This window comes from Xyrauchen texanus, chromosome 18, assembly GCF_025860055.1.
Source record: "Xyrauchen texanus isolate HMW12.3.18 chromosome 18, RBS_HiC_50CHRs, whole genome shotgun sequence".
Classification (NCBI taxonomy): Eukaryota; Metazoa; Chordata; class Actinopteri; order Cypriniformes; family Catostomidae; genus Xyrauchen; species Xyrauchen texanus.
In genome coordinates this window covers 10,367,920-10,382,229 of record NC_068293.1, presented here as the reverse complement: position 1 = coordinate 10,382,229, position 14,310 = coordinate 10,367,920, and the positions used below count along the sequence as shown (strand labels likewise).

Sequence of the window (14,310 nt, the reverse complement as noted above, 5' to 3'; positions counted from 1 at the left end):
AGCATTAAACGGTCTGTGTAAACACATCTAAATCCCACTTTAGATGCAGTTTATGTGCCAGCTTTGCAGTGTAAAGATGGCTTATGAAACCTTGCTTAAAATTGATTTAGCTGAAGAAATATTCCGTTTATATTTCAGTTTAATATGTTAATATGAGTTGATGTTTCTCGTGAACTAATTAGATTAGTATACAAATATAAATTGGATCCAGAGTTGGACCGTGAAAGGATTGTGCCATTGTAATTAAAAAAGAAAAGAAAAATACACTGTGCACTCAATATTTGAAATGTATTGATGGCACACTTATATTCTATTCTTTTCTAAATTAGACCCTTGCGCTTGCTGACTTCACATTGCTGTGAGATCGATGCTCCTCTGCTGTCCCATCCAGTCTCTCTCTAGTCTGCAACTGCGGATGAATCACTTTTGTGTGTCAATATGAATAGCATTCTAGTGTGCAATACATTATACAACAATACTTCTCTGTGATCTTTCTATCTATCTGAGTCTATGGTGACTGACGCCAAGCGCACTGATACACGTAAAACCAGCTTGATAGAAAAGGTAAGTCCAAAATATACAGTGACATAACATCTGATGGGTTGCTATGTTTGTATATTTAGCTTTTGCAACAATATTGTTGACTTCATTAGGGTCAGAAAGATTAATAATCTTCCTATAACTCCCTGGTGCTGTTGTATCCATGTAAGATGTGATATTTGTCTTTTACAAAAATTGTTCATTGTCACCATATTTATCGGCAAAATGTACATTAACATCTGTTATTGTTACAAACATTTTATTGTGATGATTTTTAAGTACAGTAGGCTATAATAGTCATTAAAGTATAGAATAGTGACTGCCAAAATGATTAAATGGCAACACTTTCTATGAAGCCCATATTGTAAGGCTTACATAATACATTCACAATGTCTTATAATGCAGCTTATAAAATGTCATAACTTCTCATAAATATTTGTAGCTACTGTTATAATATAGGGCTTATAGTTATACCTTAAAGAGTATAATCCATGAGCACAATTACCATCCAATTTTATCCACAGAAGTTGTAATGTCATATGTGTGTTTTATTGTATATTTGCTGTTAGGCAAAAGCAGCATAGTGTCAACAGACATAAGGCTTTATGATGTGATCATATTCTATTATACTGTAAGTGGTCATGGCCTGCTTTGTAACATACAATGCATTACAAGTCAACCTTATATAATGGAAGTTATGTAAAAATGCACAAAATACAAAAGGACAAACATTCACAATGTAAATTTTGATACATTAAGAAAATTTCTTTATAAATGTGTCCAACATGGTGGAACATAGGGCAGAGGCCTAATGAAAAATATGTAATAAATCTTGCGAATATATGTAAATATACTGTATAATAAGCATTTTACAAGACTGACTTGTTATCACTTAAAAATACCTTCTGGATGCTTATATATATATATATATATATATATATATATATATATATATATATATATATATATATGATTAAGCATACATATTGTTACAGGAGTAACAATAACTGGAGTATCTGCTATCTTGGCAGTAACCATGCGCACCATGGTATAGTTTTGTAAAGGAAAAGTATTCTTTCTTGTTTTGCTAGTTAGTGGATAACTAGTGGTAGTCAAATGTATTTATGTGTTGTTTTTGCTTTTCAGATGCTTTGATGTTGGATAATAATACCAGCATGAAGGGACGTATAACAGTGTACTCTGTGCCAGGATGTCCACACTGCAAACAGGCCAAAGCCACTCTGAGTAAATTAGGTCTGCCTGTGTGCGATGTGGATGTAAACAAGTATAGAGAACTACGAACTCAAGTAAAGGAGCTTACAGGCTGCAGTACTGCACCACAGATATTCTTCAATAATGTTTACGTTGGAAACAACGAAGACCTTCAGAACCTGGTGAGTCCCACAGTCTGCACATAAACACAGTACCTGACTTTGAATAGTACTGACTATGCATCCATAAGCTCTGGCTTTGGTTCTGATATCTGCTTCTGGGAAATATGATTTATTAGTGGTCAAGGATGTTTTTATGTGTGTTCTCAGGATCCTGAACATCTGGAACAGCTCATCTTATTGATAAGAGAGGAACCTGTGCCCCTGGATGCTCCACCTGTACCGGAGGAAAACAGTCCAGTCCCTGAGGTTGAGCTTGATGGAGGTTAGATTGTCACATAATGTGGTCATTATGTTCTCATGTTTCCCTTGTTCCTTCTTGTTGCTTGCCTTAGAGAAGGACTGCTGTTTGTGTTGCCACTATTATCTTTTTATTGAAGAACTTGACATGGTTTCTCTTGGATTTTTCTAGCTGCATGTCTTCCACTCTCTTTCAGTATTACCAGCTGTTTCTCCAAGAATTAATACAAATGTGTCTATATAGATTCTGCACTACTAGTCTGGCTGCAAATTTTATTTACTACCTCTTTAACAGAGTTTAAGTGTGAGAGGGATATGCGGACATGATAGAGGAGTTGAAGAGGAGCGTGGTGATTGGCAGCCACAGGAGGGGGTTGAGGGTGTACAGGAACAGCTTCACTGGCATTGAGCTGGTGGACTGGCTGTGCAGAGAGAATGGTGTGGGTAAGTTACTTCAGATTGCTCCATAAAAACAGGAATGTTTAGCAGGGCAACTATAACACTAGAGGAATTGATTAGGATGTGACATTTATGTGACACCTGGCATGTTCCTTTATTAATGATTTGACATTGCTTTCATCTACCAATAAAAGTGTAGGCTACTACTCTCAGCTCCATTTAAAAAGAAATATATATATATATATATATATATATATATATATATATATATATATATATATATATATATATATATATACTGTATATCAACACGCACACTGGTTCAGAAATGAAGGGGTGCTAAGGGCAAAATATTTTGTCACTCTTGGTTCAAAAGTCACCAAGTGTGACAAAAATGCCCCGGAAATTTTAAATAAAATTCTGTTCAATATGCCCTTGTATTGCATTTCTTTTCTTTTTTTTATACAACATCTGACATAGTTCTTAATATTCTATTAGTTAAACACATTATCACATAAAATATAATTTGATGTTGATTGAATTTTATGGGTCGGAGGCTAAATATTCAGATTGAGAACTTTTATTAATTAATTAAACTGATGAATGTAAATAAATTATTACATATACAGTATGTTTAGAAAAATATGCCCTCATAAACATGTATGTATGTGTTAGGTAGATAGATAGATAGATAGATAGATAGATAGATAGATAGATAGATAGATAGATAGATAGATAGATAGATAGATAGATAGATAGATAGATAGATAGATAAACATGTATGTATGTGTTTAGATGGATGGATGGATGTTATTCTTACCCTTGGTTTGATTGATTGGTCCGAACCCGAGCTCAATCTCTCCCCCTGCAGGTCTCTGTTCACATTACACTTTTGGGTAAACTACAACAAATTGCTAATTTACCAATTGTGAACTGTGTGCGCTTTCAAATTAACTGTATCCAAGACCACCTTTTCAAGTGGATTCAAGTGTGGTTCAGTAATGTGCAACAAGTTATACACCAATCAAACAGACCACATAAAAACATATTTGCACCAAAAACTCAAGTGTAAAAGCTCCTTTAAATCTGTTCTGTAGAATTCCACAGATTTTCACTCACAACTCGGCCACAGAAAATGGGAAAAAAGTGCAAAAATTCTGTGTGGGACTTGTAACTTTCTGTAGAAACTGAATATGTCTAGTCTAGATAGAATAGTGCTTGTGTTTACGTGTGTGCACAGTGAAAGTATGGTCTATTGGGTTGTGGTCTTTGCTATCCTAAAATATTCTGACTTCTAATACTTGCATTGTGTAGATAGGAAGGAAATTGGTGAAACTGCCCAGAGTTTAATGGTCAGGAAGCTTTTGATCTCTGTGACAGGCCAAAAAGAGTTTGATGAGAGTAGCGCCTTATTCAGGTTACCGGAGCACGTTCCTAATGGAGTACTCAACTCTGGAGAAACGGCAGCATGCAGCCCCATGAAGGGTATGTGGAACCAGTTTTCCCATAGCCACTATTCTATCTTGGCTAGGAATTACAGACTCATAATCTTAACTAGAGTATACTCTATAATCTGGTGGTGCATTACAGTCTATAATCTATAGTCTACCATATAATGTGGTGGCATCTTATCTCCTCTTTGGGTTGCCATATATCTTTCCCCCCTGTAATGCTTTTGAAACACATCTTTTAGGCTTTACTGTACACAAGCTCTTCCAGACCTGCATGTGTTTGTGATCTGCATGCGACTGCATTCTGTCTGTAATGAATGAAGCTTGTGGTACATTCTCTGATTCTTTAGTCATTTCGAAGTTTGTATAATTACCAATATAGCAATGTCTTATAACTGGAAATGTTGTAGACATGTACTTGACTTTTGTGAAAATATCTATTGACTGGTTGTTGTTTGCCAGGCAGCACTGTATTGATAATTCGTCAAACATTCTGGCATGGGATTATTGTAAACCTCTAACCCTTACTAATAAACGTATGCAATTAATTCATCTCAAACCGCTTAAAGCAATAGTTCAACCTCAAATTTAATTCTATCACCCACCATGTTTTCCAAACCTTTATGACGTTCTTTCTTCCATGGAACACAGAAGACGATGTTGGCTTCCATTGCATCTTTTTTCTATACACTGAAAGTGAATGTTGACATTCTGCCCAACATCTCAATTTGTGCTCACTGAAGAAAGAAAGAAATTCAGATGTGGAACAACATAAGGCTGAGTAAATGATCAGAATATATGCATACAGAATTTTTATTGGTCTTAATTTCATTGCATATTTGTAATCATCTATAGATGCCCTAACAACACAAAGACTGTCACGGTATGTGTTGATTCTTGTGCACAGCCAACAGAAAACCATAGAGAACAGTTCCGGATGTAAAAATCCCATAAATTGTTTGCAAAGGAGAATATTGTAGATTTTCCGAAATACTTGTATCTTTGCATATATTCTAATCAATTTCTTTAAATAAATATTTTTATAATTTTTAATTCGATTTCATCATTCACAATGCTTCATGAAACTGTAGTTCATGCTCTTATGAAAGATGGGAAGTACATAGCCTTTATGTTATTTATATAAAAAATGGATGGGATAAAATAGTACTTCCAGAACCCAGATAGCTGAAAAAGTTGGCGTGAACTTCTAGACGTGCAGAGTGTAAGACAACTTTAAAGCGGCTCTGATGGGGCATTCAATTTATGCATAACATATACTACACTCTTAACTTTGAATGTTGACACTATTAAATTTGTTTTTCCTTCAGAGAATGTAAATCTAGTTTGGCTACATTATGGACTAAGAATGAAATATACAGTACATCTGCAACTATGGTTCTTTGTGTTTGGTTGTTACATCCGTTCTTATTATACTCTTTATTTGTTACACTTTCCTTAAGCGGCTTGTGACCTCTCTGAAGCGCTGACGAATCAGATTCTGAAACTCTACCCTGATCACCTCTCTGAAGATGGCAAGGTAATCTACCATTTCACCATCTCATTACAGACTCACTGCATATCAAATAGATGGAAGACCATGTTAAATGGATTCGCCACTAACTACGTTTCCATCCGAGGATTTTTTGCGAAAAAAGTTTTAGCACATCAAAAGCTGATGGAAAAATGAAGCTAAAATACATTTTATATGATAATCAAGTTCAGATGGTCGTTAAACATTTCTGGAGAAATATGCGGGACATAATGCAGTTGTGATGGCGATGCTTTTGATTAGATGATTGTTCAAAATATAGAATATCGGGAATGTATCATATGTAAATCCTGATATTACACCGCATCATTTTTTTCTTTATTAGCTCTGCACACCGCATATACACATCGATTGATGGTCCTTATACTGAGACAGAAAGTTTCCGCCACTACTTGGTGCAGGTTGCCAGATTGAACAGGGCCGTGATGATCCACTTTCGGGTCGGAACCGATGACAAACTGCGATATGCGCAACATCAGGACCAATATTACAGTCCTACCAGAAGGGCAACTGCTCCCTTTTGATTGCAATTCCTCCTCTTCTGATTGCTTTTATGTGAAATTAAAATGACAGTAAACTGGCAAATTTTAATGAATTGTCTCAATAATCTCCCCATTTTACCAAAACTTCGGAGGAAAACAATTAGGGACATCTGGGAGGCAAATTAGTGATAAACACACATTTCTGAATGGAACCGGCTTCAGGGCAGATTTCTTTTGTGCTAAACCAAAACTTATGCGACAAAGTGTTTTTTTTAGGCATGACGTCATCACGCACACCCTTTTTATCGATAAAAGGCCATTGGAATGGAAACGGACAGAAGGCGGCAAATGTCGCATTTTCACTTTGTTGATAACAAAACAGCATGAAAGGTGGATGGAAACTAGGCTACTGATACGAATGCTACATGGAATGTTTGATGTTTGTGGTGGGTGAAGGACCTGAGGAGCATTTCACCACATTATGTTTTAAATAAAAAAGTTACATGTCACGAATGTCTAGGTCTTTACTTTCAACCAGACAGTTGATTACAAGGCCATGTCTCAGAGCTTGTACTTCGAGCGGTACTGTGAGCTAGCCGTCCAACTTCAGCGCATGGAGCTGCTATCCCTGAGTCGTGAAGAGAAACTGTCCTTCTTTATCAACATCTACAACACTCTCGTGATCCACGGCAACCTGCGCCTGGGCTTTCCCAAAAACATATGGCAAAGGTACCGGGTAAGATACCCAGCTCTTGATCCCACATGATCCCATGTGACTTGATTATGGTGTTTTGGTCAAAAATAGAAAGTGAAATAACTTTTACTTTTGATGCTTCTGATTTTACAGTTCTTTAACTATGTGAGCTACTTCATTGGTGGTGAGGTCTTCACACTGCAGGATATTGAAAATGGAGTGCTCAGGGGAAATCGAAAGGACGTGGCACAACTCATGAAGCCCTTTTCAAAGAACGACCCTCGACTGCAGGTATTCCAAGCTGAAATTGTGTGATTTGTTCTCACTCAAGGTTATTTACGCTTTCATCAGATATGCTGATTAATATGCTGATTGTTTATGTGGTTGCATTAATGGTTGAGAACTGAGAACCAGTTCTTGTGACATTCGGTTTTGCTAATTGTTCCTGAACGTCTGCATTGTCCATCGATAAAAACCACTCACTGACTGAGTAGTTCTTAACATATTCACTGAGAAAATACCTTTGTTTCATATGACAAAGTGTTGTTAAAGGAATAGTTCCCCCAAAACTGAAAATTCTCTTATGATTTACTCACCCTCATGGCATCCCAGATGTGTATGACTTTCTTTCATCTGCTGAACACAAATTAAGATTTTTAGAAGAATATTTCAGCTCTGTTGGTCCAATACAAGTGAATGGGTGCCAGAATTTTGAAACTCCAAAATCCACATAAGGAAGCATAAAATTAATCAATATGACTCCAGTGGTTAAATCCATGTGTTCAGACAGAATATGATATGTGTTGGTGAGAAACAGATCAATATTTCACTATTAATTCTCCTCCCTGCCCAGTAGGGGGCGATGTGCATTAGTCAAGTCAAGTCAAGTGGTTTTTATTGTCGTTTCAATCATATACAGTTAGTACAGTACACAGAGAAACGAGACAACGTTCCTCCAGGACCATGGTGCTGCATAAAACAACATAGGACAAACCCAGAACCACATGAGACTACACAGACTAAATAACATACCTATATAAACTACCTATATATACCTATATAAAGTGCATGTGCAAACGTGTGCAAAAAGTACAGGACAGTACAATAAATTACATACAATGAACAGGACAATAGACACAGTGAGAGACAGTGCAGCGCCGACCAGTACACAGTGCTGACTCGTCGTTCTTGCTGATGAGACCCGCCATGGTCGTGTCATCGGCAAACTTGATGATGTGATTCGAGCTGTGCATTGCTGCACAGTCGTGAGTCAGCAGAGTGAACAGCAGTGGACTGAGCACACAGCCCTGGGGGCCCCAGTGCTCAGTGTGGTGGTGGTGGAGATGCTGTTCCCGATCCGGACTGACTGAGGTCTCCCAGTCAGGAAGTCCAGGATCCAGTTGCAGAGGGAGGTGTCCAGGCCCAGCAGGTTCAGCTTTCCAATCAGGTGCTGAGGAATGATTGTGTTGAATACTGAGCTGAAGTCTATGAACAGCATTTGAACGTATGAGTCCTTTTTATCTAGGTGGGTGAGTGCCAGATGGAGGGTGGTGGCGATGGCATCGTCTGTTGAACAGTCACCTCCAGGAATTTGAATCACCAAAAATAGAAGAAGAAGGATGTGAAAGTGAAACTGAAGTGGGCATTGACTGAGCAGGGAGGAGAAGTTATAATATATTAAGGACTTAAATATTGATCTGTTTCTCACCCACACCTATCATATAACTTATGAAGACATGGATTTAACCACTGGAGTCGCTTGGAGTACTTATATGCTGCCCTTATGTGGATTTTGGAGCTTCAAAATTTTGGCACCCATTCACTTGCATTGTATGGACCTACAGAGCTGAAATATTCTTTTCAAAATCATAATTTGTTGTTCTGCAGAAGAAAGTCATACACATCTGAGATGGCATGAGGGTGAGTAAATGATGAAAGAATTAAAATTTTTGGGTAAAGTATCACTTTAAAGATACACACTCATATCTTTTTATTGTAATTAATTGTACCGGTTTGTTGCTAAAAAGGAGTATATTTTGTTTAGAAACTTTCTTAAGTATACTGTAAAGTCTACTGTATTTATATAGAGTATTGTTAAATTCTTCATTTGGAAATTGTTTTGGATAAAAGCATCTGCTAAGTGAATAAATATGCATAATATCAGCTAGAGGTCAACCAATAGTGGATTTTGCCATTACGATAACTGAGGTGGTGAAAAAAGCCAATAACCAATTAACTGGGCGATAGTTTTTAAAAATAGATCCATAGAATAAACAAGAACCCCTATTCTCTCCTTACAGTCTGTTGTGCAACCAAAATCCCAATAATAACCAGATATATTAAGATTCGATGCATAATGTGGGACTTTTTACTTGAAACAAGCCCGTAATACACCGGGGACTCTCATTTTTAAGTTAAAGAGATTTGGCTCAGTTAAAATGCTCTATATGTGTGTATTTACCAAATTAAGCTTTTTATTGCTTATAGATTAACCAGATGAAGATTACCAGTAGTTCCAAAAGGCAACTATCTGTACCAATTAATGTGTAAAACCGATATATTGGTTTACCTCTAAAATCAGCGTATTTTTATACAAAGGGACAAATTATGAATATTGCATGGCCTGAAATGTATTTAAAATGATCAGGAAAAGTGCTTTTTTATGTTTTTAGCAACAAAGTTTAGTATCACATTATGTTCTGGTTTTTACCTATTTTCAACATAAAAAAGCCCCAGAGATAAATAAAAGGATAGTTGTGATGGCCTTTTGTAAATACATCAATTATATGTGTTCTTATCCATTAGGTGGCGCTTCCTGATGTTGAGCCTCTTATTCATTTTGCACTGAACTGTGGTGCAAAGGGCTGCCCTCCCATCAAGACTTACACACCACAGGTTACTGCCCCAACTATTCTCATTTACAATACTACTTGTAAACCTCTACACATTATTTTATAAGAATGGGAAGGAAATTATGTTTTTTGATTAAAATGATCATGCCTGTCTCACATCAGAACATTGATAGTCAGCTGTGTGCTGCTGCAGAAGCGTTCTTGGAGAACGATGACAGCTGCATGATTGACAGTGCAAGAAGAGAGGTGAAACTCAGCCAGATATTCAAATGGTACAAGGCTGACTTTGGAGGCACTGATGAGAAGGTACTAAAACCTTTGGTTGTCATATCAATCTCCATGTATGCACATGGAAGATATTCTTGTGTTATGAAAACAATGTTTAAATACTCTTGGAATTCTGTTATTTACTCACCATGTCGTTACAAACCTGTGTGACTTTTCTCTTCCATGGAACACAAAAGGAGAAATTTTGCATAATGTCCAAGCCACTCTTTTCCAGGCAATGACAGTGGATGAGGACCAGGTGTTGTGAAGGCCCAAAAGTAGATATAAAAGCACCATAAAAAGATGATAAAAGTAGTCCTGCTAGATAACTTTTTTGTGTTTAATGCAATTGAGAAAGTCACATGGGTAAAGAATTACATGAGGGTGAGTAAATCATGAATTTAATGGTGCACTTGATCAGTTAGCAATGTTTTTTCCAGCTGCTAAATTGGGTGTTTGATCACATGGGAGCATCACAAAAGAAGTGCAGTCTACAAGCCCTACTGTCGGAAGGAAATGTCAAAGTGAGCTTTCTGCCATATGACTGGTCTACAAACTGCACAGACTGAGCTAAACCACATTCTCACGCACATTATCGCTCAATCACTGACTCATTGTGGGCATTGTGTTTGTATTGAACACATACAGCAGATAAGAGAGATGTACCCTCAATGAATTTAGAGTAACTATGCATTTAGATCTCCTTTCATTATTCTGCAACTTCCCAAATGGCAATGTGGATATGTAGCCTAATATTTATAACCTAGTTTTCTACCTGTAATTTTACAAATTGTATTACAGTGTTTTGCACTGATTATTATGCACTGTTAATGGTCTTAACATTTCTCCTACAAGCACGTCTTTATAAATGTATATAGGCTAATTTATCTAAATTATCATATTTATTGAATCAATGTGAATTTATTTTTTTATATCTTTAATTTAGAGTTTTAAGCAACACTATGAAAAGCAAAAAAGGACAATATGCTATGCACAAATATGCACAAACAAACTATGGTGCATTAATTGCTTGATTACACTGAACACAAGAGCATGTCTTTTATGTAATGTTTAGGGCTAAAATGTTATATCGTTATAGCTAAAAACAAACAAACAAATAAATAAATAAAATAACGAATCTAAATGAAAACAGGCATTGTGGCAAAGTAGATTCAAAATGTTTATTTTAACAACAATAAAACAAAATATCTAGTTATTATATTTTTTCCACACAGGTTTTCACTCAATAAGATTAAGGTTGAATTATATATAATAGGGCTGTCCTAATTTGATGTAATTTAATGATATGACATTTTTAGTTTTTTTGTTTGCTTTGCAGTCAAAAATGTACAAATTTACATAGCTAGATTAACCAAGAGCTTCTCCACACGTGAAAAAATAAAATAAAAAATACATAGATAGAAAAAAAGACAAAATGTTATATATATATATATATATATATATATATATATATATATATATATAGTAGCAGGTTCATTCTCTATGCAATGAAGGAGTCAGGAGGCAGTAAACTGTCAACGTGAGTATTTTTATTACTCTTCAGCATCGTTCACAAAACTTAAAACAAAAAGGGCACTCAGTGGCCAATTAGTCACACACACACACACACACACACACACACACACACACACACACACACACACACACACACACACACACAAGAAAAGTGCTTCTTGTCACGCACACACAGGTACAGTGTCTCTCTCCATGGTCTCTCTGTCCACTCTGATGCCTCGTGCACCTTTTTTATGTCTCCCTCAGCCTTCACTACAAATAGAAACAGGTTTTATAGATAATGATATCCCAGGTGACGAGCGTTACCGGTCTCTCTCTACCACAGACAGACACACAAACACGCCCCCATTCCACATATCCCCACCGCCTGACTCAGTCCCCCCATTTCTGGAGAGAAAGTCAACCACAGCCATCTGCATGCCTGGTTTGTAGATCACCTCAAATTTGAATGGCTGAAGTACCAGGTACCAACGGGTGATCCGTGCATTGGTATCCTTCATGCAGTGGAGCCACTGGACTGGGGCGTGATATGAACAGAGGGTGAAGGCCCACTTGATCGCTAGACACTCCTTCTCCACGGTGCTGTAATTAGTCTCTCTCAGAGAGAGTTTTTTTTGAGGAAAAGCCCATTGGCACGACTCAATCGGGGGGGCCCCTTTCTAGTAAGATCAGTCAGCGGGCTGGTGCCGTCAGAGTAACTAGGCACAAACCTTCGGTAGTAGCCAGCCAGTCTCACCTCCTTTTTGGTCTTGGGCCTCGGACAGACCACGATCGCTGCGTTTTTGTTAACCTGGGGACGCACCTGCCCGTGGCCCAAGTGGAACCTCAAATGCCGAACATCCACCCACCCACCCAATTGCAGACTTCTTCGGGTTGGCCGTGAGCCCCGCCCGTCGCAGCGACCTCAGGACAGCTCTCAGAGGTGTGTCGCATGTGCCGCCTCCAGTCATTACTATAAATAATAATATCGTCTAAATATGCAGCATATGCTGTATGTGGTCTGAGAACTTTATCCATGAGAAGCTGGAATGTGGCGGGGGCCCCGAACAAATCGAACGGAAGGGTCACAAATTGGTGTAAGCCAAACAGTTTGGAAAAAGCAGTTTTTCTCGGGAGATTCGAGTTAAAGGGATCTGCCATTAACTCTTTGTTAAAGTCCAAAGTAGAATAAAATTGTGCCGCACCCAAACGATCAAGAAACTTGCCAAACCTCGTCGAACTCTCGTCTTTTAGACTGGACACCTTCCGAGAGGTCCTCGAAGATGTGATCATGTGCGTCCTCGAACATGAGCTGCTGTAAATGCCTAGCTTATTCCAATTCAAGCTTGATGAGGCAGTAGGGGGCAGTCAGCTCCAGCTGACAGGCAACATGCCTCGTCAAAGCAACAAGAGCAACAGGCAGAACAGCCTTCCACAGATGCGCTTTTGCACTCTTAGATAGCTGGACCGAGGACATTAGAATGCAGGGATCTTAATATTTTTTCAACGTTTCAAACTACATTTAACTTGACACAGCATTCTAAAGACACCGCTCTTATGACTGGCGGCACTGAAAACGCAACCAAAGTGAGACGCTCAAAAAGTGCCCGTCTGATGCATGAGAACTTAGACCAACAATTAAAAATAGGGAAGTATGATATGAAAAAAAAAAAAAGACAAAATGTTGCTTAACATGCCTGCTGCCACAATACATGTATATGATGTATCTGAATTATATGAATTGTAATATCCTTATATATTACAATTTCTATATTATAAACTAAATTATATTTATTTGGGGACCTTTCTCTCTGATTGGTATGAGATTAATTGCGATTAATTACGATTAATTGCGATTCATTCAATTAATTAACCGGCACATGATGTCATTAATTCAACTAATAATTTCTTATATTTAATTATTTTAAATTTTATAGGCACAATATAACAAAACAACAACAATATTTACCTACATTTTTATGAAACACATGGAGACTTCTGTGAAGATTTCTGAGCGATGAAACAAACAAATTACTGAATCATTTTAATCAAACTGACTGTTTGAACTCATTTACGGAAATAGAACTTGCCAATGCAAATGGCATTTTTGCTACAAATGCAAATGCCATTTTATGTAAACATATTTATATGAGACAGGAAAATGTAATCTAGCGATACACGTTTTATTAGCTTTGCAATATTCACAAATTTGCTTAATTTTGTATCGCCAGCAAAATAATCGCCTAGCCCTAGTATTGTTTGGTCTTTTATGTGAGGTCCATTTATGCATTTACAAGGCATTTTCTTGGGTATCGGGTTTATCCTTGCGTTTAAGAGATGTTCACTCTTTAGATGTTCATTGCACAATGCGTCTGGACACCCCATAGTGTGGTTCTTCTCCAAACATCTATGGGGAAATGTGTCGGAGATGGAAGATTTTGTGGAGTTCATTTTAGAACCATTTCATGCTGTTTGCTGTACTTTTGACCTCTAATTTAAGTTTTTTCATTTATGTGTTGGATGTCTTCAGCAGATGAAAAAGCAGCATACGCATACGTTTATCAGAATCTTATCAGCAAGTACATTTCTTTTGAATCCTTTTTGTAATGTATGGTATGATTTTGATAAATTATTCAAAGCGCAACAGGCTGATTAATCAGGCTTATTTCATATAATGATTTGATCATGGGTTAACAAGTATTTGCATAATATTACTGTAGAAAATGAAATCTACATTGAAACTTTCTGTATCTATTAGACACATGCTGTTAGATGCCAATTTGTTCAGTGATGCAGTATAGTATGGAGCTAAAAGAGTCTCAATAAAGATAAATGCACACACTACATTCACATATGCACACACATGATTCATACATGCACACACAGGATTCATACATGCACACACAGGATACACAAATGCGCACAAAATT

General features: G+C 37.2%; 1 pseudogene; it reads left to right on the top strand.

The window, feature by feature from the left end:
* Positions 1-463: 463 nt before the first annotated feature.
* Positions 464-11,239, top strand: LOC127659287 (uncharacterized; annotated as a pseudogene).
* Positions 11,240-14,310: the final 3,071 nt, after the last annotated feature.